The sequence below is a fragment of the Cupressus sempervirens genome, chromosome 2 (assembly GCF_028749045.1).
Source record: "Cupressus sempervirens isolate cs-2001-9-10 chromosome 2, ASM2874904v1, whole genome shotgun sequence".
Lineage (NCBI taxonomy): Eukaryota > Viridiplantae > Streptophyta > Pinopsida > Cupressales > Cupressaceae > Cupressus > Cupressus sempervirens.
The window spans coordinates 428,725,500-428,751,658 of record NC_143119.1 but is presented as its reverse complement, the minus strand read 5'-3'; positions in this window follow the sequence as shown (position 1 = coordinate 428,751,658).

Below are 26,159 nucleotides of genomic sequence, written 5' to 3'. Positions count from 1 at the left end.
TGTTCTAAAGTCCTCTAGCAAGGCCACTTCTAGCAAGTTGATTAAATCCTTTAACAAGGTCACACCTAATAGTGTGTTTTGTAACCTGTAACAGGGTTGGTTCCTAACAGGGTTCACTTCAAAAGAGGTGAAGTGTTATCTGTATACCTTTACTATTATAGATTTTTTCACAAATCCTAACTAATAATTTTCATGTCCCTTCCTAAATGGAATTACACAATTATAAATGATTAAATACTAAATAAAAATATAATAGTAATATATGAATAATAATTACTCGAATATAGCATTACCCTAATAAGCGAATAAAATCATTGAATAATATCGAATCAAAGTTGGATGATAAAAAATCATCATTACAATGACATCTGTACCCTTGAAGAATATATATAATGCAATTAAAATACTACTAACATTTAAAACATATTTATTAAATACCATATATTTCTCAAATTAAACTTGGTACTCAAATATATATGTATGCATATTTCATAATCTATAATTTAAATTACTTTCATATATTCCAATCATATTTATTTAAAAATAAAATGACAAATAATATTATAAAATGATTCCTTCTTTTGGTCGAGGAAAGGGTCCCACACCAAATGTTGTGATGACTCCCCTTCACCAGCCTTGGTTCCATAAATATGTTCTTTACACAAGCATTTAAAGGGGGAATAAAAAAAGATAAATAGAAAAACAATGATGAGAATAATGTAATCAACTTGGAAGAAGATATTTAGGAGCGGCAAGGAGGAAGATAGAGAAACAAGGGTTGCGTGCAACATTATTCCCTACCTTGGGTAGGGGTTGGTGAGAGGTGGCTTCTAGCTTGGTTGAATGAATGGATGTAGGACATTGTTTAAGTGCATAGGAGAGTTATGATTATAGTTGTTGTTGAATTAAAAAGACAAAGAAACTATCAACTATAGCAGAAAAAAGGGTTGAGCATTATATAAATAGAAGTATTGTCTTGGATCAAATGTGTGGTTTTTGACTTGATTAATAATTGGGTCAATGAACATGAAACTTGCCAAGTATACCCATATAGAGAGAGAACTAGTGGGGAGTGTAGAGAAGACAATAGCTCTGATTTGCAGGTGGTGACAAATCAAAAGTGAAAAGATGGAAATTTTATGAAGAGATTTTGAAATCATTAATAGATGATGGATAAGACTGACTTTGAGTTTTTTTCACATTCTTTTGCTAAAGTCCAAAAATAACTTAAGAAATGTTAACTTTGTGAGAAGTGATTATTGAAACATGATGGTCCCTGGTACTTCTATTCTTGCTACATGGCCAAAAATAATCCTAATTATGTTGGGTTTTAATCTCTGTTTTGGTCAAGATCTTTTAGGCAATTCACTATTTGATCAAGATCATTTAGACAACTTAGTTTGTTGTATAAAATTTAGTATTTACTTATCATAGACAACTGGTTAACATCATGCAGATTCTTCAATCAGGATAAATTCATGGATATAGATGTATAATCACCCTATCAAATAAAGGTTGTGGAATTATGAGATTAAATCTACTACAATTAAATTTTAAGTGAATCTGAAAATTAAGTTTTGTGTAAAATAAAGTTATCCAAATTAGAAACTTAATATTCATAATATTATTCCATGCATAGCTTATGTGAAAATAGAAAACAAAAATCCAAGTATATAGAACAGTTGAGATGAAGTCATTGAAGAGCATCATTAACATGAAAATGTATTAAATTTCATGCACCAAACTAGAGTTCACATGATAATACTAGACTTGGGATAATGCTGCAACTAAGCTATTTTGGATGGACTTTATATATGATAAATTTGTAGGAAATTGTCTTTCCCTCTACCTATGAACCCTATTATGGACAAGTAAATTACTATTGTATTTATTTAAGAGCATCTTACCAATAGCTATATTTATTGGTGCCAAGATTACAACAGGTATTTTTGATGTCTTGTGGCATAAATTTTCACCTCTAGTAAGAACATCCCAAATCCATGTGTACGGATATAATTCTCAACTAACTGCAAGAGCCTGTAGTGAAAACCCTATTTTAACTCGAAAAAAGGAACATGGAGTGATATCATTGTATATCACATAAGATTGTGAGGTTCTGACTACTGATACAATATAAAATTAGAGGTTTCCACCATATAAGAATGTGTAGAGCAAGACATGTTATAGTACTAAGAAGAGCATGTATTATGAAGCCTAACTAAGATTTAGGAGAACAAGTCAAACTAATAATAAAGAAAAGCAAACGTCCTATTTGTCTACATCAAATTTACCAGATTTATCATTCTCGACATGAAGAAATTGACAAAAATAAATAGACACCCTAAGCTTTTATAAACAACTATGAAATTACCTTAGCTATTTAAATTGACACAATTATCAGATGATCATATGAAATGAATGATGTGTGAGTAGAAAGAAACTAGAAAGGCATTGACAAAAGTAAACATACAAATTAAGCTTTTTATAAACAACTATAAAATTAGCTTAGTTTTTTAGATTGACACAATTATCAAATGGTCGTATGAAATGAAATGAGGTGTGAGTAAAAGGAAACTAGAAAGATATTGTGGGATTGCTTCTACTTAGCTAGTTGGCCCCTTCTAATAGAAACTCAAAGGCTATAGCCATACCCAGTTGTTCAGTTCTCTCTCTATCATTCTAGAGACAGGTCATTCCTCTACCCTAGAACTTGCAATTTTCAAAACCCAGGGATTCCTTACCTATAGGGAGGGCTCCCACTATTGGGTTGTAAAGAATATTTTCAAGAAATACAAGAAATGCTTCTTGATTTTTCCAATAAAAAATGGAATGAGACCACACACAAGCAATAGAAGTAAACAAAATTGCTCTGCCCTATTGACACAGTATAAATTATATTTAAGGCTTTTACATGTTTATGGTAGAGTGTATAGCATTTGATTTTTTGGTATCAATTTATTCATAAGTTTTGACAATCTTTACATACCAAAGAATCCCATACATTTGATACAGAGGACAAAGCAAAGAAGAAATGGGTCTTTGACAACAACAAAGAATCAAACTCAGGAAGCAGATAAATAAAAATTAGAAAACAAAATGACAAGCCCTAACAAACAATGCCAAATGAAATTATCATAGTTATGAAGGAATAAAGCATGGAAGCTAAATTATAAATTTGCAGATGTAGAAGAAATAATTTAATTTATTAGATGCATAAACACGGATCCAAACAAAAATAGAGTAGCATTAAACAAAAGAAGTTAAAGTTATACCTGATAGTGTGCAGGTGCAAGACGGAGGCATTCTATGTAATTCCAAAGTGAGGTCATCTGTGGTAAATAAACAACACAACAAGGACACCCATTTCTAGAAAATGAGTACAGGCCACAGAAATGAGTGTTTGGAAAAAAAATTTGTTTGAATTTTATACGTACTAAAATTAAAAGACTGCAAGGAAAATGCACCTCAACAACTCTAATCTTCTCAAATACTAAAAACAATGTATAATAGATAGAAAGGAGACAACAATAAGCCAAATGACTAGATCAATTAATACGCCTCCTTGCTTGCTTTCTATTCAAAAATTGATTTAACTATTACAAATTTGGGAGCATATGGCTTCAACCAAAATCAAAATACTTTAACCTACAACATTTATTTGCAATGTAAACTTACAACACTACAAGGCTACATACAATAATGCTTGGATAAATCACTACTTCATAGGACAAACAAAATGAACATACATTTAATAAGGAGATCAAGACATGTGCTACTGCAACCTCTGATCTTCTTCCTAACTTCATGAACCTTCCTTCTGTTCTTTGAAAGCTCTTCTCTCTTCAACTGACCTCTATCCTTCCTTCTCTTCTCCTCACTTATCGAATGAATGAGTATATTTGCCTTTTGAATTGTCTCAAAAAATTTCCCCCTATTTTTGAAATTCAAACTCACCTACCGAATTTATTGTCTCTAACAAGTAGGTGGGTAGTTGATTCAAGGGGCAACCAAAAAATTTCAACACTCCCCCATTTTCCTAAGCCAACAAAGAAAGGATCACTCCTAATTCAATCAACTATGCCAACATTTCTTCTTAGGTGCACATAAGTTTCTATGCCCGTTGGCTTAATAAATATATCTACTAGCTATTGCTCAAACTTACAAAATTCTATCTTAATTTCTCCATTCTTGACTAGCTCTCTAATGAAGTGATATTTGATCTCAATGTGCTTGCTTCTCCCATAAAAGACTGGATTTTTTGATAGTGCAATTGGGGAAATGTTGTCACAAAATATTGTGGTTCCATCCTCTTTCTTTTCATTCAAATCTATCAAGATTCTCCTTAACCAAATAGCTTGACATGTTGTTGCATTCGTTGTTATGTATTCAACCTCTGCTATAGATTGAGCAACAATAGATTTCTTCTTGGATGCTCATGAAATTGCACCTGAGCCCATATGAAGCATGTATCCAAAAGTGCTCTTCCTATCATCTAGGCTTCCAGCCCAATTACTATCATTGTATCTAACTAATTTAAAATCATTATCAATAGTGTACAAAATGTTAAATCCCTTAATACCATTCACATACCTTAGGTCCTCTTTCCTTCTTGCCAATGGGAATCTTTTGGTGTTTCCATAAATCTAGAAATCAAACTTACTACATGCATCATGTCAAATTGAGTTGTTGTCAAATACATCAAGCTTCTAACCATAATTTTGTATAATGTTGGATTCACATTGTTGCTGCAATCTTCCTTGCTCAACTTCAGACCTATTGTTGTTGGTGTTGAGGCTGCCTTACTATTTTGTATATTGAATCTCTCCAAAATCTGATTTGCATATTTTTCTTGAGAGATGAATATGCCATCCTACATTTTTTTTACTTGTATGCCTAGAAAGTACTTCAAGAAACCTAGATCTATCATCTCAAATTCATTCTTCATGGCCTCTTTAAACTCACCAATTAGGAAATTATCATTTCTAGTGAAGATAAAATCATCTAGATACAAGACAGTAATCAAAACCTTATTATTTGTTTCCATGATGTAGTAAGTGGGCTCACCATCACTTTTGCTAAAGTCATTGCTCATCAAGTGTGAGTTAATCTTGCTATACCATGCCCGTGGAGCTTGCTTGAGCCCATATAGAGATTTTTTCAATCTATACACCTTGTGCTCCTCACTTGCAACTTAATAACCATGTGGCTTCTCCACATATACCTCTTCTTTCAATACACCATTCAAGAAGGTAGAATTTACATCCATTTGGTATACATTTTATTTGTGTTGGGCTACAATTGCTATGATAGAATTCATGGTTTCCATTCTTACAACTAGGGCATATGTCTCATCATAATCTTTTCCATACTATGCTTGTACCCCTTGACCAATAGTCATGCCTTATGCCTATCTATTTCTCCTCCAACATTGCACTTGGTCTTGTAAACCCATTTAACACCAACAACTTTTTACTTGGGAGGAAAAGTACTTAATTCCCATGTATCATTTATTTCGATAGCATCTATTTCCTCATTCATGGCATTACACCATTTCTCCTCTTTCACAACTTCTTCAAAATATATTGGATCATTATGAGAAAATAATGCAAAATTAACACTCTCGTGATAGTCTTCATCATACCTTTCTTCTTGGTATATCTCCCTTAGACTCTTAGTCTTTCTTGGTAATAGGGAGGCAAGAGTGGGGTCTAAATTTTTCCCTATTGTTGCTACTACAATTGTACATACCAACTTAGAGCTATCTTGAGCTTCTAGGAGCTAAAACTCTATATGTTTGAGGTTGCTTGCCATTTTTCCTTTATCTAGAGTCATGTATATCTGATGCTCCTTCATTTTGTTGATCACCAATTTCATCCTCTTCATCAATAGTCAACACTTTACTTGAAGTGCTAGAAGATTCATCCACCAAGCCATCCATTACTGATTTTCAAGAAACTCCACATCTCTTCAAATGATGATCTTCTTGGTGATTGGATCATACAACCTATAGGCCTTTGATTTCGAGATGTAATCTGTGAAGATGCACTTCACACCTTTGTCATCCAACTTTTGCCTTTGTTCCTTTGGCACATCTTCAGATGCTACACATCTGAACACTCTCAAGTGCTCAACTATCCATCTATGTCTTGACCATGCCTCAAGAGAAATCTTGTCATGGACTGCCTTTTTAGGACACCTATTTATCAAGTATATTGTTGTTACTACAATCTCTCTCCAATATTCAGTTGGGAGTCCCTTTGCTTTCATCATACTCCTTGCCATTTTAATAATGATCCTATTCTTCCTCTCAGCCACTCCATTTTTCTGTAGAGTATAATTGCATGTAAGCTCCTTCTTGATGCCATTAATCCTACAAAAATTTATTAAAAAATTGGAGGTATACTACCCTCCTCTATCTGACCTAAGCACCTTTACATAATGTCCACATTCTTTTTCAGCCAAGGCTTTACATTCAACAATTTATCAAATGCTTCAGATTTTATTTTCAATAAATACACCCATGTCCAATGACTAAAATCATCTATGAATGCGATAAAATAAGTACTCCCCACAATAGAAGTGGTTTGCATAGGGCCAACTAAATCAAAATGCACCAATTCTAATGGTGCCCTTGCCCTTCTAAAATTACAAGAATTAAAAGGAAGCCTATGTTGCTTACCCAAAATACAAGCCTCACACTTGTCACATGAATCTACAATGCTTGGCAAACCATCTACCATTCTTTTCTTGGACACCAAATTTAAACCAACAAAGCCAAGATGTCCATACCTGAGATGCCATAGCTTGGAGAGGTCTTCAATCATGATCCTAAGAGCTAATTGTTGATGCTTGCTTGGGAGGTGCAACATTGACTTGAGAAGAGAAACATGTCTCTATCTTTAAGGGGAACATCTAATTTTTTGTCATTTGGACTACTACAAGTATCCTCTTACTCTTATCCTTTTCATGAATGACACACTTGTTATTTTCCATCAGCACCTTGTTGGAATTAACAAGTGGGAAGATTTACTTCTAAGAGGAGGGTGAATCAGAAGTAACTAACTTCAACCTTTTCAAAAAAATTTAACTGAAAACCATTCACATGCATCAAATCTATCTAATAAACTTGAAAGTAAAGACATGCATGAAAATAGACAACACACAAATTTGGTAACCCAAAAACCCTCCAAAATGAGAAGGTGAAACTAGGGTGGGGATGGCACCCACAAAATATCACTATAGCAATGTGTAACTATTTAAGGTTACAATGTTTGACCACTTCCAATGGTCTGCCCTGTGAAAGGCATGTCTTGTTAAAGACTTTACACTCTGTTAAAAGTGACCTAGTTAAAGTATTTCACTACCCTACTAAAAGTAGGCCTAGCTAAAAGACTTTTGTACATTCACTTGGAATGCCACCCTGTTAAAGGATTTACAAATGGCTGCTAGGCCAACCTAAGTCCATAGGATTTCCATATCTAATACAATTTCTAGAGAGTATTAGAAAACTTTGACCTAATAGCTTTGTAATCTTCAATTCTTGATTCCAGATCCTTGTTTTTCTCTATCACTCTGATCCTTGCTTGATCTGATATATCACACTGCATGGTTCTAATAATCTATTCTTCAATAACTGGATTTTGTAATGCTGCTCTATTCTTCACTAAGTCTCTTACCCTTCTAAATTTTGCTATAGTTCACCCATACACTTCTCTCATCTGCTCATACAATGAGGTTTTGATCTCTTTTTAAAGATTTTGAAGACTTAGGGTTAGGTATGAATCTATGATCAATATTAAATTCTCATCTCCCACTCATTCTTTGCACTTTTCTTATTGGTTCTCCATTTTTCTTATTGGTTGCATGCTGATTGCATAGGTAATGTGAAAGATTAATTCTTATCTTCAAGATCCTTTGAGACTCATCCCATGTCGGCTCCAAAAATGGTTTACATCTGAGTTTGTGAAGGCACAAACTGATATGTTAATTATGTGTTACTTGGCACATACTAGTTCCTAATGCTCAACACATATAGAAAAATTGGCTCACTCGGATCCTATAGCAATTATGTTTCACTTAGCATCTATAGTGACTCGACACCTATACTTTGTTCGATACTTGAAATTTACTCGGCACTTAAAGATTGCTCAACATCTATTGAATTCTATGACTCGACATTAACTTGAGAATTTGGTTAAGTGTGTTGAAACTCAAATGTCAAAACCAATCTAAGACCAACAATCTCCCTCTTTGACATGAGTGGCAAAAACACTTAACTAATCATTATGAATCTGATCTATATGAGTATACTACACATTCTTGTTTGGCATATGTACAAGACTTCAAAAACTTATTCAAAATTTTGTATACCTCAAAACCTTGTAACTCCCCTTGAGTTGATATGCCATTTCCATTATTGTAACCAAAATTCTTGTGCCGAATATGTCTCATGATGATACATCTGATACTCTTTTGCCTTATCTGCCTTTATCTGTATCTATGTACCTTGTTTCTACTTCCTGTACTCTATATCTATTCTCTGTCATATTTGCTTGTAGTTTGAATGTGAATATCTCTCCCTTTGGATATTCTTTATTGCTTCCATCAAAGAATGAATAACCATTCTTATTCACATCTCCTTATTCAATGAATTATACTCCCCCATAAGTATTTTCTCCCCCTTTTATTAGATGCAATAAATAATGAATGAAATATCTTATTCTCCCCCTTTTTTGACACTTATGTCAAAGGTTACTAAGGATGAGTAGAATGCTTTGCCAAAAATGTTTTATTTACCTCCATAATCATCTTGAGAGAAGCATCCCAATTGTCTAAAGCTATCTCCAATGACTTGTGTTGGATGGCTGTGTCTACTGCAAGATGAACAAGGCCTCCTATAGTAGAAAGATTTGGGTCTTTCTTTAGTACATTTTGTACATAGGTCTACTCCTTATGAAGTACTTCCAGATGTGGAGTTATGGAGGATTGAACCAGCATCAATTTGGCCTTAATATTGGCCTCCTCTACTGTCAACACAACTAACTCTTTTTGTGTGTGAAGTATTGCTACAAAATGCTTCTCACTCTAAGCTGAATCTTTTGGTAGTTGAGTGTTGGAAATCTTTAGATTTTTCTCCAACCTCATTATTCTGTGGTTGGTTTCTTGTGTGAAATAAGATGAATCACACAACTTGGTGTATAGTGAGAATACATTCTCAAGTACCTTTTTCACTTTTTCAATCTTCTTCACCAATTCAACCTGTGAAAGTGCAATTTCACTTGATATCTTCTCATTCACTTTCATTTGAAAATTCTTTTCTGACCATTCTAATAATTTGACATTAGTTTCTAGGTCCTCATTCTGTACCTGGTCCACAATGTTGGATAATTGCTCCATTATGGGCCAAGTTTCATCAGGTACTTGCAAGCTAAATGCATCAAGAAATATTTCTTTGATCTCCATGAGTGCTTGCTTTTGCCTATACTCATTTCTAAGTATCTCTTATCTCTTTCTCCTTTCTAGTGCCTCTTGCACTTCATTTATCTACTACAAGTGCATGGTTCTTGAGTCATAGCTTGGTATGACTATTTCTTCATCCAGTGCAGGGTCTCCATAGTGAAGTACCCTTGCAACCTTAGTAGTGCTCGAGCCTAGTGTTGATATCTCCAATGGTACTACATCAGTGCTCAACTTCTTATGAGGAGTCCCTAAGGTAGGGAAGTTGACCAACATTCGTATTGCCTCCTGCTCCTTAGGGTTTTTCTCTACTTCTATCTCCTCTCTTTTGCTACCTTGATCAATGATAACAATTTGTGGAGGTGCACCTTGGGTTTGTGCTACAGGAACATCTTGTTCTATTTGTTCCTTTTTTTTCTCCTCGGCAGTAGTTGTTACCTTTATTGTAGAATCAACCTTAGCAATATTGTCCTGTTCTTCTTGCTCTTTGGGCTGATCTGCTATAGCTATGGAAGGTTGTGTAGTTTTTTCTTGTGTAGTTTCCTTCTCCCTTTTTATTTCTACTACAACTTTCTGTAGTTCATCAACACTCACCAATACTAGATTTTTGCAAAGTTGTGCTTGTAATGTTGATTGGTGAAGGATCTTCTTGAGATCCTCTGTAGTTAAAGGGTTGATATTATGAGCTAAAGTGTCAGGAACATCCTATATAGTTATTGTATCTATAGGTGTTTTGTGTGGAGGGCTTGGTGGTGGCAGTTGGGTGTCTTGGACACTCTGTTCTGTGTGTTGCTCTTCAGTTGTTGCCTCTTCACCATGGGTCCCCACTTTATTCTCTTATGTTTCTTTCTCTCCTTCATCTTTTTATTTCTCTCTTTCTTCCTCTTTCTCATTCTCTTCTTCTTCTTCATCATTCCTACCCTCAAATGGATCTTCATGTCCTTCCTTTATAGTTGTCAAACCATATATCAATTTCTACATCTATGTGGATTTCTGGACTACATCTTCAATTTGATTTTGCAAAATATTGAAGGCTTTGTATTTGGGTGCAAATTTGATCCCATGCTTCTTATTAGCCTTTGTTATTTGACCTTTGGTAAGGTTTGGGATTACATGAGCCAATGTAGACTCTCTTATTTCTTTCTCCATTTTGAGATGGTAATGCCACTTATTTTCAATTAATGACCTTAGCTCCTTAGGGATTGAAGTGTCTAGTTCAACTGGAGTAGTCTTGAACTTAACCATCATAATGTAGATGGACTCTTCCACTATGCTTTGTTGTTTCGTTAACAACATATTGAATTCTATGGTCTTTAGACTAGACAAATCTGCATTATCTCTAATATTATTGCAAATGTTTTCTAATTTAGACATGATGGAGTGTCTTACCAATCTAAATTTTTCTTCATCAGATTCTGTTCTCTCCTCGTCTGATTCTGGAGGTGCAACATACTTCCTCCTCTTTTTTTGTTCTAGAGGTTCTACTTATTCTATTGCCTTTTTTTTTTCCTGTACCTTTGCCCCTTCTATAGTAGCCCTAGTGTCAACCCTTGTAGTTGGCTTGGCTAGGCTTGGCTTTTCAGGTTTCTTCTTCTTCCCTTTAGGCTGGGCAACTGGTCGATTCTAAGCTTTCCTTTTCTGTGGCTTAACCTTTGGAGCTTTCTACTTGGCACCTTCTTCCTCTTCATTTGCATCTTCTAACATACCTTGGGTTAGGGAAAGTGGCCCTTGATCTTTCTCTTCTTCTTCACCCTCAACATCTTCACCTTCTTCTTTAGCTTCCTCTACAATTCCTTCTCCAAATTTTTCTTTTAGTTTCTTTACAAGCTTATCTTTCTTCTTCAAGGTGGAGGCAGTCTTCATCTCCATATCCACTTTGGATCTCACCACATCATACATTCCAAAATGTGATTCATCCTTGTCAATTTCCTCTGCTAATAGAGTAGTTATTGCAGCTGATGCTTCATCTATATTTATCTCATACCCAAGAGGTCTCAACAATCTCACTCTTGGTATGGCCACTTGTATATATGCGTAATCAATATCTACAAAAAAAAAAAACTTCATTTACATGTTTCTCTACTAAAGAAACTGGAACTCTAAGCCTCTACTTCATTGATTTCTTAAAATCTTCAAAATAACTAGTTATCAAGATCTCAAAATTAGCTCCCATCTTCTCTATGTATTCATTGACCTGAGCTATGATAGACCTATCATTCTTCCATGCCACTTTACCAAAAGAAGGGAATTCATTTTGTACATAAAAGAAAATACATATTAAAATTGCACCAAATTTACATTGTGCTCCCTTTGTTCTTCTGATTACTACCAGATTTTCATTTATCTATTGTAGTTATAGCTCTGCAAGATCATATGTATGATCCTTCTTCAATAGTTTGTATCCTACATCCACTACTATATAGGGCACACTATTAAGTCTACTAGACTAGTATAGCTTGTGTGTAATGACCCTTACTACAAAGTCAACTAGAGGGTCCTGGGTGGTGTCAATTGTCATCCCTCTCTTATTCCATTTTGCACCTGTGTTCTTTTCAATTGCCTCCTTTAAGTCACTTCTAAGGGTCTTTGGTTGATCTAGGGTTGGGCACCCAGTCACTCTATGTATTATCCTTTTAGTGATTTTGATGGGACCATCCTCCAACCATAAACTACCATCATGCACTTGGCTCAAAACTAGTCTAATCCATTCTGTCTTAAATGTTGTAGGGAAATCTAGGGCTTGCATTAAATCCTTCCTCTCAACAATTTTGAACTCATCCTTCAATACTCCATTATCACACAATTTCTCATATGCCTCCCTCATTTCCATATCACCTATGGCTCCTATCTTGCAATTATAACATTTCCTTACATCTTGAACCATTACAAATTTTGGTGGTATGATGGAAAGGGCTATGGTTGGGTTGTTCTTGTATGCAACCTCTGGGATTGGATGAAAATCGGGTTGCCTAACCTCCTTGGATACTAATTGGACCTCAAATGATTCCTTTTCCTGAGTTTTCCTTGAGCTAGATGCCATTTTAACAAACTAGGGTTTCAACGCAAAGAAAACACAAAACTGGATAGCTCAACATAGTCATAAATACCTTAAAATTGATGGAATCGTGCTTGAAATCTTTGTATATGCAAGATTCTTTTCTTGGGATTTTCTTTGCGCTCTTTCTCATCTTTTCTCTACATTCTCAATGAGGAAAAATGAATAAAAATATGATATTATACCCTATTTTCATTGCATATAATGCTCAGTACGTTTACAATTGTCCACTCATCTTTTGAAGAATTCTACATTACTCAGCCTCCATTATCTTTTCAAAACTTGGCTTCCACAGGAGTATTGCTTACTTGACTTCCACTAAGGTTTCTTCTTCACTCGGCTTCCTCTACCAACTCAGCTCCTACAGATCATTCAACTTGTATAGTCTTTGGTAATCAACTCAGCTTATATTGGATTTATACTTGGCATCTAAGGGAAACTTGGCAATACTTATGTAATCTTGAAATTTTAACTTTGCATCTTTATTCATGTCGATCTATTCCTTTTTAGTACTTTCTTTTCTAGGAATTGATGTATGATAAAACTTTGTAAATCAGTCCCTTATGTCTTTTCTTGCTTAGTTTGATGAAATGTGACCACTTGACCTATTAGGTGAAGTGATCCCTTCATTTGATGTGCTACCCCCATCTTTCTTCTTCCATGTCTTGCTCATTTCTCCTTTGATGTGTTCAACATTTACCTTTTCTTTACCTTTGTCATTCTTTGAGTTGGGTGCCTTTGACTTTGTTGAGAAATTCCTTCTAATATGACCAGTCTTCAAGCAACTAAAACATGTGTTTTGGCACAACCATCTGTTGTAGTTCCCTCTAAAATGTGTCCTTATACAATTTTTAGGAATGTGTCCATATTCCTGATAGTAATGACAGTTATACCTAGTGTTGTAATCCCAATTGTAGTGATGACCATGGTTACCTTCCTTTGTTTCCTGATTTGATGTCCACATAGGCTTTGATCTGCACTCAAAAGCTCTATGTGCATACTTCTTGCAATTGTGGCAGTGACCTTCAAATTTTGGTGTTCTAATAGTCCTAGTCCTGCGGTTTTGTGCTTGATGTCCTTGCTTTTTGCACTTATGACAATAACTTGTATTCTTGGTCTTGTCATGTTGATGGGCATTCTTGCTCCTACATACATTAGAAGTATGTCCCTTTTTAACACATAAATGACAAGTAGGTTTAGTGTTTTTACCTTTGTTACTCCTTTCTTCTGCAGTTTTGTAGGACTCTCCTTGTTCAATTTTGATGTAACCTAGTCCTGAAGTATCATTACTGGCCCTTGGTGATTTCAGTAGTTGCTCAAAATACTTGATGACCTCATTGGGTATGTTGAAGCTTTCTACAATCTCCTTCTCTCTTTTCAGATCATTTTGCAATTGTTCATTTTGCATCTTCAATGTTGAGATCTCAGTGTCCTTGACATTTAGTTCATGATGTGCATTCATCATATGACTCAGGGTGTCCAGCTGCATGTTGAGATTCTTGCAAGCTCAATTAACTTTTCTTCCAGTCTATTGGCTAGGTTTCTCTTGTCTTCTTCTAGCATAGCCTTGTCTTTAATGGATCTTTTCTTCTATTCAGTTACCTCACAAAGCATCATGGGTTGTGATTCTTGTTCAAGCTTGAGTATTCTGATTTCTTCTACTTGAGCTCTATTCTTCTCCATTAGGTATGCTATTGCTCCATCAAACTCTTTGGAATCTCTATTTGAAAATAGATTTGAGGTGTCAATCTCCTTGTATTGTGTGTCATTCTCAACTATGGCAATCTCTTTTCTTCTTTTTAAGGATTTTCTCAGTTCTCCTTTAGCTTCTTCCAAAGCATGTAAAGCAAGTTGTATGTCAATTGCCTAACTCTCTATGATCTTCCCAAGTTTGTAGACTTCCATTTCTAGATCTTTTCTCCAACCTGTAAGGCTCCTTCTTGTGAGAAATTGTCTCTAATACTAATTTTTAGAATTAACAAGCGGGAAGATTTACTTCTGAGGGGCGATGGGTGGGGGGGTGAATCAGAAGTAACTAACTTTAACCTTTTCAAACTCTTTTAACTAAAAACCATTCACATGCATCGAATCTATCTAATAAACTTGAAAGTAAAGACATGCATGAAAATATACAACACACAAATTTGGTAACCTAGAAAACCTCCAAAATGAGAAGGTAAAATTAGGGTGGGGATGACACCCACAAAATATCACTGCAGCAATGTGTAACTGTTCAAGGTTACAATGTTTGGCCACTTCCAATGGTCTTCCCTGTGAAATGTGTGTCCTATTAAAGACTTTATACTCTATTAAAAGTGACCTGGTTAAAGGATTTCACTACCCTGCTAAAAGTAGGCCTAGCTAAAGGAATTTTGTACATTCACTTGGAATGCCACCTTGCTAAAGGATTTACAAATGGCTGCTAGGCCAACCTAAGTCCATAGGATTTCCATATCTAATACAATTTCTATAGAGTATTAGAAAACTTTGACCTGATAGCTTTGCAATCTTCAATTGTTAATTCTAAATCCTTGTTCTGCTCTGTCACTCTGATCCTTGCTTGATCTGATATGTCACTCTGCATGGTTCTGATAATCTGTTCTTCAATAACTAGATTATGCAATGCTGCTCCATTCTTTACTAAGTCTCTTACCCTTCTAAATTTTTCTATAGTTCACCCATACACTTCTCTCATCTGCTCATACAATGAGGTTTTGATCTCCTTTTAAAGATTTCAAAGACTTAGGGTTAAGTATGAATCTACGATCAATATTAAATCCTCATTTCCTACTCATTCCTTGCACTTTTCTTATTGGTTGCATGCCTTCTCCATTTTTCTTATTGGTTGCATGTTGATTGCATGGGTAATGTGAAAGATTCATTCTTATCTTCAAGATCCTTTGAGATTCATCCTATGTTAGATCCAAAAATTGTTTACATCTAATTTTGTGAAGGCACAAACTGATATGTTAATTTTGTGTTACTCGGCACATATTAGTTGCTGATGCTCGACACATATAGAAAAATTGGCTCACTCGACTCCTATAGCAATTCTATTTCACTCATCATCCATAGTGGCTCAACACCTATACTTGTGCTCGGCACTTGAAATTTACTTGGCACCTGAATTTCACTTAGCGCCTATTGAATTCTATGACTCAGCATTAATTTGATAATTTGGTTAAGTGTGTTGACACTCAAATGTCAAAACCAATCTGAGACCAACACACCTTGTAACCATTTTGAATGAGTTGTCCAACACTCATCAAATTGTGATTCATACCCATGGAAAAATAGACATTTTGTATCACCTTCTCACCTTTCTTGGTGTGGACCATAATAGATCCTTTGCCCATAGTGGGAATGGTTCCATTATTTCCCATTTTAATTTCAAAATTGAAATTTCTATCAATGAAAGAAAATAAACTTTCATTACCACTTAGGTGGTTGCTACAACTGTTGTCCAAGTACCATACCTCAGGGCTGCCTTCTTCACTAATATTACACATGATGAAGGTTGTGGGATTCTTTGCATTTCCCATATTCACATCAGCCATATTTACATTTTGTCTTGACTAATCACCTTGCTTCTTCTAGCATTCACTTGCATAATGCCCAAACTTATGATAGTAATACCATTGTACATTGCTCTTGATAGAATTGTAATTCTTCTTACCTCCTCTAGATCTATTTTGAGAGCTACTTGCTCCCTCTTGATTGCTTTCTCATCTTGAGCTTTCTACACCAACATTCCTTTAGCCATTTCTTCCTCTCCCCCTACCTCTTGAATTTTCTTGAGCCTTTAAATATTTCTCTTGGGAAGATGTAGTTGACTTGTTAATCCGGTGCTCATGGGTTTGAAGAGTTCCCATCAACTCATCCATTGTCAATGTTGTGAGCTCATTTGATTTCCTCAATGGTCATCAAAAGATTGTTATACTTTTGAGGTAAACTCCTCAATATCTTCTCCACGATCATTTTCTCTTCATACTCTTCTCCATTTGATTTGAGCTGGTTTATCAAAGTAGAGATTCTTGAGTTGAATTTTGTAATAGGTTCATTATCCTTCATTTGAAGGTTCTCAAACTCCTTTCTACTCATTTGTAGCTTCACTAGTTGCAATTCATTAGTTCCTTTGAAGTTTGTCTCAAGAATATCTCGTACTTCCTTTGAATAGTTAGTTGCTACTATCTTGGGAAAAATAATTTATGTCATTGGTTCCTCAATCAGACTTAAGGCTTTTGCATCCTTTCTTCTTGACTCCTTCAACTGAGTCTTTTGAGGGTTTGTGAGGGTGGCATATTATACTGGGTCGGTTATATCATTAAACCCATTCATAAAAAACTTCCAAAAATCATTATCAACCATGATGGTTCTCATTTTCTTTTCCCAAGTGTCAGAATTATGTCCATTAAATTATTATTGTTGATGCTACGTCTTTCTTGTATCTCCTATCATGTCAAATACCCAGAAAACAAATGCCCAAACTCACAAGGATGTGGGGCCTCAAAGCTCTGATACCATGTGAAAAACCTCACAAAAAAATTTTCTCCACAATAAAAAACACAATGAGTGTTGAGTTGCTCAGCACCTTAAGTAGTTGAGTGATAGGAAATGTCAAGTTGCTTGGAAGCAATGGGACCCGAGTGACTTAGTCTCCAAAAGAAAGAGCTCAATGACAATGGGCATGGATAACACTATAACGAGAGAGCTTGGTTGACAAAGGAACTGAGTGAGCTCAGTCAACTTGGTTAGGGAGGGGATCGAGTGAACTTGGATAATATAGTGACCAAGTGAGGTTGGTCAACATGAAGACCAAATAACTTGGTAAACATAGGAACGACTCGATCAATACTAGAGCCGAGTGAAGGCAAAGAACTTGGTGACCAACCTATAGTCTGGTTTCGTCCACCATTAAAACACAGAGATAACTTGCAACTCTGATCTTTTCAAATACTAAACACAATGCAAAATAGATAGAAATGAAACAACAATAAGACAAATGATTGAATCAACTAATATGTATGCTTGCTTTCTTTCTATTCAAAAACTAATTCAACTATTACAAATATGGGAGCATATGGCTTCAACTAGAATCAAAATACTTTAACTTACAACTTCTATTTGCAATATAAACTTACAACACTACAAGGCTGCACATAATAGCACTTGGAGCAATCACCACTTCACATAATAAACAAAATTAACATACAGAGAACAAGTAGATCAAGACTCATGTTGCTGCAACCTCTAATCTTTCTAACTTCATGAACCTTCATTGTGTTCTCTGAAAGCTCTGCTCTCTTCAACTGTTCTTTGTCCTTCCTACTCTTCTCCTCACTTATCAAATGAATGAGCATATCTACCTTTTGATTTGTCTCAAAAACTTTCCCTCTCTTTTCAAAATTCAAACTCACCTACAAAGTTTAATGTCTCTAATGGCTAGGTGGGTGGTTGGCTCAAGGGGTAACCAACAAATTTCCACAATTTTCATGTCAAAGTTAAGCGAAAACATTAGCCCTCGCCTATGGTGACAGGGACTAATAAATAACCATAAAACCAAGTCAAATTGTATGCTATGTGGATCTACCACTAACTAAGTTTAACATGATATAGCCATCAATATATTAAAGGAATAAGTCAAACATTCAATTACTTGCTTGGAATTTAATGGTCACCCCTGCCTGTCATATGATTTTTTTATGACGGTTGGGTCATTTTAGTAGCTTTCATTTTACGTCTTAAGAAAAATATTGATTATTAGTTTTTTTATATGAATAATTTAATATAAAAAATATACTCAAAAGTAAAAGCAATTTGGTAAGAAATAATTTTGTGGTGATATGATTGGTTTATACAAATACAAATTGAAATAAGTATAAATTAGTAATAAATGAAAAAAAACTCATATTCACAGCAAGTTTCTAATTCTTTTATATTTTATTTGAAATAATTTTAAATATAATCATTAAAAATAAGTACAATTTAATCATATATTTAAAAAATCATAGATGTATCTAAATCAATATTATAAGAAATTTTTAAAACATAGGAGTTTTTATTTAAAAGAAAAATTATTAAATCTTTAAAATATCAAATTAACTAGACAACTTTCTAAAATTCATATATTTAATTTTAAAAATGTTAAATCAATATAAATATAAACAAGTTTCTAAAATCATATGTTTAATATAAAAAGATTCTAAAATAATAATAATTATATGCTGAAAAATATAAATATAAATGTATTTTAAATAATATAAAATATGTGTTAACAATTACATAATAATATTAAATATCAATAAATTAAGTTTCTAAAAATTCATATAGTTTACATTCTAAATTACTACTAATATACTAAAAAGAAACATATATATTAAAATATGTTGTACTTTTTTATAAGTATTACAACATCCTATATTTTATCATATATCTTTTACATACATTTTATATAATGATATCTATTACTAAGTAAAGTATTATATTATCCTTATCATAGATTTTTATGGTTTATTAAAAAAAAATTTGTCAAACTTATGATTTTGTAAAATTTTAGCCATTTAATGTGTATTGTCTATAAAAAAAATATATTAGCCTGTATATAACAGTTAAAAAGCAAAAAAACACCCAATATGACTATCAATTTCTAGGCCTGCTACCAAATATGCATTGTCCTCATATTTGGAATAACACATCTCATCTATATAGGTAGAACCACATGAGAGATATAAAAGAATAAAAAATGCAAGAGATAGAATGGACTAAAAAAGTACCCATAACATAAAAAAGAAAATCAGTTTGGAATACATGTGAGTGAAACCCTCCAAAAAGAGAAAATCTATTGGGAAACATTCATAGGAAGTGGATAAAGAACAAGAGCACAATACATTTTTTTAAATGATAGATATTTAATAGTATTAAGAGCCTTTGAAAGGGGATAAAGGATACCGATTAAAAGAGGAACTAAAACCTAGTATTTCAGCCATGGACTACATAAGCATGGGGTAGAGAATGAATGTAATATTAAGGACGAGAAAAGGTTTACAATGAATAAAAGGGAGAAAGTATAAGGTAACTCAAATAATTAGTGATTTGTCCCATTAGAATATATGCTATTAAAGGAAATTATAGTTACAAGGTGGATATAATAAATAGCTATGATATAATAAATATCTTTGGGGATCAATAGTTGAATAGTTTCTAAATTGTTAATTTGATTGAAGAATTATTAAGAGAAGCATTACAAAGTTGCTCTTAAAGTAAAATCTAGAATCTAAGTTAGGAATTAGGAGTGAATTGAGGTAAGTTCTAAAAGGGTACATTACAATATTGTGTCGATCTTTAGTTTGATAAAGGAACTATGTCTTCTAAGTAATCTATTGTACTTACTCACTATATTGTCAACCTAATGTGTTGCCATGTATGTTTCTTTTAAAATGGTCCAAGAGAAGAAGGGCTAAAGAAAGATTTAATGATTAGAAGGCACATTGGCCATCTTGAAATTAATGTGAGATTGGTGTGTGGTTATCATCAAATCTTATTATAAAAGGAAAAGGAAGTAGCACTTTTCCTTATAATTAATATTAATCATAATACTTCACTTGACTCCTAGAAAAAAGATGACATCATTTTTTTAGGTCCTACTAACTACAATAGCTTTCTTATTGAAGGCTAATATGATAATATTAAAACTTAATATTTATACTTGCATTGTTCTAATGCAAGGGGCCCAAATAGATATCATCCAATACCCCTCATCTCCATTAGCTCCTAATTTGGTTAAATTATCTGCTACTCCATTCCCCTCCTTGTCTGGGTGATTAATAGTAACATGTTTTAAGAGTTTTTGTAGTTCTTCAATGTGCGTAGTAAGGTCACGTAGCTACCAATTTTGAGTTTTGACTTTCCTAATTGCATTGATAACTAAGGTCAAATATCCCTCAATTTCTAGTCTGTCTATATTCAATTTTTTGCACAATCTTAGACCTTTCAATAAGTGGTAAAATCCACAACATTATTAGCACCCAAAACTATGGGTTTAGCTAGCTCCACAATTGGTTCTCATTTGCAATTATGGATACAACCTTCGATACTTTCTACCCCTAGATTGCCTCAACCCACCATAAAAAATCTTATACCATCCTTCTTCTAGAGGTTTCCATCTACATCCCTTCCTCACCTTGCCTAAGAGATCTTGGTCATTACAAATGATGGTTGGAATATTCAAACCTTGCCACTTATTCCTAATCTTATCATCCCAAAGGGTAAATGCTTTCCCTCACTTACAAACCAAATTTCTGCTATTGACTACTTCCACTATAGGTGCTCCCCCTTTATTAGTAAATGATTTCTACATAATTCCTTGTCTTTGAATATTCTCCTATTCCTTTCCTTCCATAATTCTAATATAAGGAAAAAGGGTGCTATAATAGATAGCTATATAATTCTTTCTTTCTCTATGTAGCCTATCTACAGAAGAGATCCATCACATCCTTTTCTTTTGCAATTTTCCAATTGAGGTTGTTTAAGAGCCCATACCAACATTTGTTAGAGAATTTTAATTAAAAAGTAAATGATTAACAATTTCTTCCTCTTTTTTACAAAGTGCACACCTTGAAGGTCCTTAAAATATTATCTTCCAAAATCATTCACTAGTGATAATCCTTTTTTGTAATGATGTCCATGCAAACATACTTACCAATGGAAAACATTCCTTCGCACAACATAGCTTCAATAGTAAAAAAGCCTGACTAAATTATTTGTATATCCTTCCTTGATGCTATATTTCCCATTTTTTCTTGGGCCCAAACAATCTTATCCATCTATAAGCCAGGGGATATTAGTCTCGGCCTTAAGATTTTCAACAATTCATTCTTAAAGCCCTTAAGGATCTCCTAATTAATATTTATCTGTCATTTCCACCCTAATGTTGGATTCTTGTCTAGAATTACAAATAATCTTTGACAGAAATACCCCTTTGATTTTTTAGGGAATCGGTTGTCTTTTGATCATCTATAAGAGAAGAGGGCATTGAGCAACATTCCCACTAGTTGTCCCATAATAGAGTTGATCCTCCATTCCCAATTTTCTATGAAATGTTGTCTTTCATAATATTTATACATTCTTTCAAAAAGGTCCAAAGTGTGGATCCATTAGATGCATTAGTACACATCAAAATACTATTTTTATCCTTACCGTCAAGATACTTATATCTAAGGTGTTTTGATCATTTCAAACATAAGTGTTTATAAATTCTCCATACCATTTTTCCCCCAAATTCTAGATTTTGATCTTCAACATCCTTAAGGATTAGTCCCCATTCTATTTTGGATCTACATAACTTATCCGAATCAATAAAGGATACCCTTTCATTTTCATTTGATCATTGCCAAAAGAGTTTCCCAAACTTTTGGATTAGCTTAGTCCCTACCTTTGATGACATTTTGAAACAAGACATTTAGTAAACTAGAAGAAAATATAGTACTAAGTATAGCATTGTTAATCTACCAAACAAAGAGAGCCATATGTCTTTCCAAGATACTACCTTCTTGTCCACCTTGGTTAACATATTGCTCCACAAATTGTTGTTCCTTGATCCTTTGTCTAAAGGAACCCCTAACTACCTACTAGGAAGGACCACATTCCTTAAGTCCAGAATATTGCAGATTGCGTCTTCTCTTTGAAAACTTATGTTAAAGGAGATGTGTGACTTATACATATTAATTGATTTTCTAAATGTCTCTGAGTAGGCTACTAAAAGTATCTTTATACTTCTAGCTTTGGTAACCTCAACCTTACCATATAGCATTGTGTCATCCACAAAATATTAATGTGTCATTGGTTCCAAATTGCTTGTTATTTTAATGTCTTTCAACTCCTCATTCCCTGGGATTTGTTGTTAACCTTCTTAATTATTATCCCATATTGATAAACAAAAAGGGGGTTAGACGATCACCTTGCCTCAAACCTCTAGAGATGTCAAACTAACCTTCAAGCATCCTATTAACTAAGACCAAGATATTTGGGGTGGATATACATTCAAAGACCTAGTTAATCCATTGATTCAAAAATCCTAAGGCTTTCAAACATCTACAAAGAAATCTCCAGTTTACATTATCACAAGTCTTGTTAATATCAAGTTTTATAAGCACACTAAGCTCCCTATTATTTTGGACCGAATGCATGACTTCTTGCTATTATTAATATCTTATTGAAAATGGATTTGCCCATGACAAAGCCTATTTGCTTGTCTACAACCATGATCAAAAGGAGGTTTTTAATCTTATTGGTTATTTCTTGGTTATGATTTTGTAAATCATATTACAAAGGGAGATAGGCCCAAAGCCATCCAAACTAATGCCTGGTCCTTTTTTGGGATGAGGACTATAAGAGTGTTATTAACTTCATTTAATAAATTTTTTGAGTTTCTAATTCTTTCCACTACCTTGGTCACTTCATCTCCTAGGAAGAACCAACATTTTTGGTAAAAGAAGGCTAGAAACCCATCTAGTCTCGAGGCCTTGTTTGGGTGTAGCTACATTAACAAAGCCTCAATTTATTTTTTAGTCACTCTAGCAGATAGCATCTTATTATGTCCTTCATTGAGTATTTTACAAATACTCCCTATTATAGTTTTCTGCACTTTTTTCTAGATCCCTGCAATAATTCAATAAGTCATTAAAGTAATTAACTGCTTCATTTGTTGTGTCCTTCAGATCTTCAATTAAGAAAACATTAGATTCCTTAATCAACCTAGTTTGATTAATATTTATGCAGATTTTAGTACTATTGTTAAAGAGCTTAGTGTTTTCATCCTCTTTTGCTAACCATATTTCTCTCAAATTTTGTCTCCAAAAGATTTCCTCTTTTGCCAAATAACTTGGTTCTTTAGTAACCCATTTTCTTTAAGATAACTTACCTGATCCATGCCTTCCTTGAGAATCTTCTCATTGAGATCCACTAATTCTTGCTCAATATTGTTTTTGATGTCAAATATATTACCAAAGTCATTCCTATTCCAATGTTCCAATTTACCTTTAAGGTCCTTCAACTTAGCCATGAATGCAAAGGTTTTGGATCCTTCAAACTTATCCTCCTACATCCTGTGTTGTAACTAGACGAGTAATAGAGAACATCCGGTGTCATAACCAGACATAGGTGACATCTTGTGCAGAGGCGACATCCCGTGACCCCTTGCAGAGGCGACATCCTGTGTGGAGGCGACATCCTGTGACCCCGTGCAATGGCAACATCCTATGCCATAACCAGATAGGTTCCATCCCATGCCCTCTATCTCATTGTTGTGACCAGATGCCATGATCCCTGCATGGCCTTAATGTTTGAATACTAATGCCCTAACATTTGAGGCCCTTAACTGTAGATGCCCTGCCATGAAGTTATCCATGAAGAAATCATCCCCCTGCAGTGAACGTGCAAGTAAAGTATGGAGAATTCGTGATCAGTCCATACCTACACCATAAGATAGATTATGACCCACAAGACAGATCGTACATGATTTGTTTGACAGAATGTCTGGTATCGTTTTTGCTTTGTTTTATTCAAATATGACTTAGTATTGTTTATTCATATATTGATTAGTATTGTTTTGAATCATGGACCCCCCACCCAATCCAGCAACATTACAGTAGATAGTTGACCACTTGGCATTATTAGAGAAGGACAATGCAGCGTTGAAAGTCACAACTCTTTCTCTCTCAGCAGTTTCCCAAGGTCTCTTAGTGCAGCTCCAGAAGTTCAAATCAATGAATCAAACTCTCTAGGATACTATTCACTCCCTATCTCAATCATTAAATGACTTGAACCAACAGGTTGTAGCTAATTCTTCATGCATCCAGGACCTTTTTGAAACTTTTACCACACAAATAGTAGGCATTACAAAAGATATCAGCTCCATTATTGAAGACTTTGGAGACATTGGAAACCTCAAGGATAAGCAGACCGAGCTTGTTAAAAAACAATCATCTCTTTTGACTGAAACAGAGCAACAAATTAAAACTTGGGCCTCTACTTGCAAAAACTCCAGCACTACGCCTCTGCCAGTGGTTGAAAAAATTGTCCAAGAGAAGTTGGCAAAAGATTGAGTTAGGCGCTTCAGGGAACTCAACCTTCGGGTTAGAGGTCTTCCTTCGTCCTCCATTGATCCTCTCCCCACAGGCTACTCATTTCTCAATGAGCAATTGGGTATTTCAGATATTACATTAGACAGAGCATGGTTTGGACATGATGACACCCTTTTTCTTAGGTTTCTCTCACTGGTTGATCGACTACAAGATCTCAAGGAAAAGAAGAAGCTCTTCCTTCTTCCCACAAAGATATTTCTTGATGAGGACCTCACAAAATCAAAGGTAGCTGAACTAAAGCACTCTAGGAGTCTTGTGGTAGAAGCAAGGAGTAATGGGAAATGGGTAGTAATAAGGAATCTAAAGGCAGTTATTCGTGACTCACCTCCCAAGGGTTGGGATGAGAGACATATCCAAGCCAAATGACAGTCTGAGCACCAACAGTTTGGCAAGTCTAAGCCCTCCATTGGCTCTTTGCTTGTCAACTATTGGAATGGTAATGGTTCCCGGTGGTCTTTGCCAGGCTTACTTCATGATGCAGTTGGGGATGCTGATTTGTTAGCTGTTATCGAGACTCATGAGAGTCCTGCTCGGCCCTTTCCAGGTTACACAGGGTATCAGTGGCTTTCAATTTGCAGAGAGGAGGTCTGAGCTTCGAGTGGTGTGCGTGGTTTCGGTGGAGTTGCTTGTTTGATTAGAGATTATCTATTTAGTACTACCACATTGGTTCTTTCTGCCACTTATGCCAGATTTATGTGGATTCGAGTTGGAGGTACCAGTCACCGTTAGAAAGATATCTTCATTGCTATTTGTTACTTCCCGCCAACTACCTCACCTTACGCCATTCATAGTGTTGAGGATGGGAAACCTTTTTTAGACCTATTTGAGAGCATCTCCAAGTTTGGGGCTATGGCCAACATCATCATCTTAGGAGATTTTAATGCACAGACTAAAGATCTCTAGACCCCCCAATATGACCGTGGGTCCGATTTAATTTGTACTACTAAGAGGGATCTTACTAGTATGGGGCTTCAGCGTTTATCCGAGGATCACAATGGACCTCTAACTTGTTATGGTCGCCACCTTCTCCAGCTGTGTGAGTCCTTCAACTTGGTGATTCTGAATGGTCTCTCTTATTTCTCGGGTTCTGAGCTTTTTACGTGTTGGCCTCATAGTGGGGGTGCGAGCGCGGTGGATTACATCCTCGTTGTTGCTTCCTTCCTCCCCTCCATCCAAAAAAAAATTACTATCTCTCGTCTTCCCTTGGTTGATCGTGCCCTTCTTAGCCTTTTGGTCTATGTTTCTTCCCACCCTTTATCACCCATCTCTACTCACCCTACCCGATTTCGCCTCCACACTTGTTTCTGTTTTGAGGATAGTGATCAAGACCTCTTCATTTTCCATTTGAGAAGATTCCTCTACCTAGCTATCTTCATGGATCACAATCAGGTGTCCACCATGTTTCACTCACTAGCTACCGCAATTTGGGAGTCGGCTCTCCTCTCTATCCCTCATCACTCCATTTCTAGCACTCACAAATTAGCTCAACAAAATACTTGTCCCATGAA